Raw genomic sequence first — 4706 nt, 5'->3', positions numbered from 1 at the left:
GATCTCAAAACATGATCCTTTACCAAAAAGGAAACTGGTGATTGTGTGTGTTTGTGGTGTGTATATATGACTGTGTGTGTGTGTGGAGTGTGTGTGTGCACTATGCATATGTACACATATACTCAGATGCATGGATAGCACTGTTCCTTTGTTTCTGCTTTTTCTTCAGACTAGTGCAAACCTCATCAAAACCTTGAGCAGGGTAAATTCTCAGACCAACATTTGGGTAATTTACTCACTGGGGTAAAGTGCACTGCAGAGTGTAACAGGTAGGAACCAGATCTGTGCTGGCAGAGCCAAATAAGAGTTGTAATTAATCAGGTCATTTTAATAAAAACGCTTTGTGGGCTTCAATTTCTGTAACAACTTCTTTCTTAGCCAGCCTTTTCAAAACTGTTTCTGTTTCCTGCTTCTGTTTGTTGGGAATTAAAACTTTTTTTCAGTTTTAATATGCGAACAACCCAGTGCAGGGAAACATGAGCCGTCATGGGTTAAAATGAAAATTGTACGTTGGACCAGTAAATAGAGATGAATTGTTAGTGTTCCTAGAAAGAACAGCTCAGTTTTCCAGATTTCCTGAGGAAGGAGCTGCACAAAGTGGCTTATTTGATTTTGCAGACGGAAGCAGGTAGCACAAATGAAGCAGGAAACAGAGCCCTCAAGGGAATGTTCAGGGAATGTTGCAATGGAAGCATTTTAGAAATTTTTAAAAATAACTCTTTCAAGTAAAGTTGGAGATATGATGTGGAGGAATAAGTACTGACTTTACATCCCTGAACTATCACTTGCTAATGACATCTTGAGCAACCTTCCAGACCTCTGTGAGCCTCAGTTTTCTTATCTATAAAATGTGGAGGGGCAATAAACACTGTGGAAGTTTAAGGTATGATCATTTACAATGTATATAAACTGTCTGGCTGTTCAAAATGGGTAGTCATTGTAATTATAGTCAGGAGGATTATGCAAATGATGAAACACTAAGGTTATTTATTTATCTAGCAAACACGTATTGGGGACTTGCAGAGCCAGGCAGGTCCTCAAAGTCCAGTGGCAGAGACAGGGAGCAGAGAACTAGCGTAATAGCATTTGACTGATTATACCACAAACTGGAGGGACCATGGATAGAGCAATCAAAAACCTACAGGTGGAGCCCCAGGTAAAGCAGTGTGTTTGAATCATGTAAGGTATGGAGGGCTACATTCAGTGGGGTTAGGAATGGAATAGCATCTCAGGCTAAGTGATATGCAAAGGCACAGACACTGTGATGTGTTTAGGGAAACACAGTAATCATTTTCTAGAAACTCCCAGGTATTTAATTTATCATTACAATATAAACAGATCAGGCCATTTTATCGTACAGTTAAACGGACTATAATAAATATTGCTATAAAGCCATTGAAAATTTTCTCCCATGCTCTGCTCAGCATTCCTACTTGGTCACTTTGACAACATTGAGGGGTTAGTTGCAAGGCAGCATTAAAAGTGATTCAGCTTTCATCACTCTGATCTTTCTCAGCTCAGCGATGATGAATGTTTTATTGTACTAATAGGTACATTTTTCACACATTTAATTTAAATTTTTTTCTCTTTTTTTTCTACCCAGTAACTAGAATGGTAACTTTATATATTTTCTTTGCTTAACATTGCAACAACAAATCACAACTTTATGACTATCTGAAGTCACATTTATCATGTCATAGAAGGGATTTATTGTATGTGTATGCTAAAATATAAATTATCACATGCCACAATAATGCATGGATTTAGTGCATAGATTCCTGTCAGGCTAAAAGAGATATAGTCTGTTTTCCCCAATTCCCAGTGTTGACTTCTGACTGAGTTCTTTGATGTTTCTACTGATATTATAAAGAATGAAACCCTCTTTTTCTAAACCAAAACCTTGATTACAGCAGTTCTCTCCTAGACTTCCTTAGCCTTCAGTTATCAACTATTTGCTAATGGGAAAGAAACACCCAACCAAAAGTAAACCCAATTGCCAAAGGCCCAAGAGCCCTCAGTGCCTCTCAGAAGGCTATTGAGTTGAGAGGATCAAGGTGGAACCACAACTTCAGGTGTGTAGAAGGCTGTAAAAGCACATTCATTTCCCAGTTTGGGAAGTTGTGGTCCTTGAAAGCTACCACTGTGACTCACTCACTCACGCAGTTACACCATTTATGACTGAAAGCCCAACCCAAACAGGCTTGAGCAGAAAACTTTTACACTAGACTAAAAAAGTCCAAAGGTAAGGCTGATTTTGAGGTGTGGCAGGATGTAGGCATTCAAATGGTGCTACCAGCACTGGTTCTATTTTTTTTTTCCTCCTTATCTGACACTGCCTTCTGTTCTCTTGGCTTTCTTCCAAGACTCCAGGAGGCAGTAAGCAGCTGCAGCTCCACCTCCTCCCAACACCACACCCTGAGAAAAAGGAGATGTACTTTCTAACCTCTCCCTCCAATTCTGGGATTCTTTTGCTCTGATCTCTGTTGATCATTTTCATGTGAACTTATCACTGGGGTCAAACAATGGAAATGCAATTGTCTATGACCAGAGAAATGAGATACCCTCCTGAAGCTATAGGTGTAGTCCCATCTGGTCCACAGAGACAGAAAATGAGGAGGGAATAGCTTCTCAAACGAAATGCAAGGGTTATTGCTGAAAGAAGGGGGAAGAGATGCTGGAGAGATAAAAATGCAATTTGTCCCATTTCTGCTACTTACTTACTTCTACTTAGGGCAGGTCAACTCTTTAAGTTTGTTTCCTAATCTGTAATTCGGTAGTCATTTCACATACCCCAGATACATCACGAGCAGATTTCAAGATCAGAAGAGAATCAAAGTTATCTCCTTATGATAAAAAGAGGTTTACATAACAGAGAATATAAAATTTAAATTTACTTATATATACACATACACATACACATCCCAAAATTAAATGTGGTAATTCTGCAAAAATACTTGAGACTATAAGCAAACCAGATCAATCACTGAGTCTTCATAATCGTGAGCCAGCCCTCACATAGTAAAATGAAAATGCTAATTTATATAGGTGTACCCAGCATAGAGAATACATGAGACTTTAAACAGGAAAAGCCAAAGAGTGCTGCACTTCTTCACAAGAAATAGCTCTTATATCTAGGTGTTATCTGTTTCAGAGAGAATTTTACTAGGGAGAAACAGGAAATACTCATAAGAGAAAAGACTTTAGAGTGATAGAGAGTAGTACTCTAGGCAAAACCCAGCCTTAAGTATGTTTTCTTTCTTGCTCTGAATCAGAGTAACCTATAAAACTTTTCCCACCTCAGCAAAGCAGTGTTCACAAGCAATCAAAGGCAAAGTCATTATTCTAAGCTTCTTCTCACTTTGTCATTTCCTGTATTGCTTGGATTTGTGCAGTAACACAATAGCTAACCCAATAAATAGTAGTGGAATGCTAACTGGCGGTGAAAAATCAAACTCTAACCAACTGAAGTTTCTTTCCACTGAGAAAAAAAAAAATTCTGTACCCAGAAGCAACTTGTCCAATGCTGGATGTGTTTCAACATGAAGTAGGACAATTTGAAAGAAAAAAAAAAATAAACAAATCCCTATCCAGCCCAGGTTATAGAACCTCTTCCAGCCCCCATCAAAAATAAGCTACTTAAAGACAATCACTATTCCTGTGTTATTCTTGCATTCACAACAGTTAGCACACCACAGCTTCTACCATCTAGAAGGTGCTCAATAAACACTTATTAAAATATATTCGACTGAAATGAACTAATAGACACTATAGTACACTTTCTGACAAAAGCAATACCTATCAACAAACACTGCAGAGATGAGATAAAATCAGAAATTAACCCTTGGTCATTATCTATCTATCCTTTTCTATAGTATTTGCAATGATCTGAGTCTATAAACAATGAGTTTATCAGAAGCTGGTGCTGTGGTGTAGCAGGTTAAGCCACCGCCTGCAGTGCCAGCATCCCATATGGGCACCAGTTCAAGTCCCGGCTGCTCCACTTTTGATCCAGCTTTTTGCTGTGGCCTGGGAAAGCAGTAGAATATGACCTAAGTCCTTGGGTCCCTGCATTCCTGGAGGAAGCTCTTGGTCCCTGGCTTCGGATTGGCACAGCTCTGGCCATTGCAGCCAATTAAGGAGTGAACCAGCGGATGGAAGACCTCTCTCTCTCTCTGCCTCTCCTTCTCGCTCTGTGTAACTCTTTCAAATAAATAAATAAATGTTTAAAAATGACTTTAATTAAATAAAATGAAATAAATATAGTTATTCATTATTTTCTATTCCATATTTCTCAATCAATCCTTCGTCTTTCAATGTCCTAAATTAAATGAATTCCTCTAAGGTTATTGTTAAAGAGACATACCAGAATGAAGAGAACCAAATGCATGTTAGTAATTGAGTCTCTCTTACTTTGAGAAAAAAATATAAGTAGCCCAAAGAAATTATGTGTGTATAGGGACTTCTGTTATTTGGATAAGCCACATCTTATGAGACATGCAACATAGTTGGAATGTCTTAGAATAAATCTAATGCCAGCCACCTAAGGCAAACATTTTAGAAAGAATATTTTTTCTAATTCTGTGTGTGTGGTGTCTCTTTGCTAAAATCTGAAAGAGCCTCCCAGAATTCCATCTGCCTCTGGTTCAAACACTCAGCCAAGACTCCTACCTCCAGTTAGAAGGTTTTGGAGTATATAAGTAAACAGA

The sequence above is a fragment of the Oryctolagus cuniculus genome, chromosome 2 (assembly GCF_051225735.1).
Source record: "Oryctolagus cuniculus isolate XC-2025 breed Fujian yellow rabbit chromosome 2, ASM5122573v1, whole genome shotgun sequence".
NCBI classification, from domain to species: Eukaryota; Metazoa; Chordata; class Mammalia; order Lagomorpha; family Leporidae; genus Oryctolagus; species Oryctolagus cuniculus.
Note: the sequence above shows the minus strand (reverse complement) of the source record.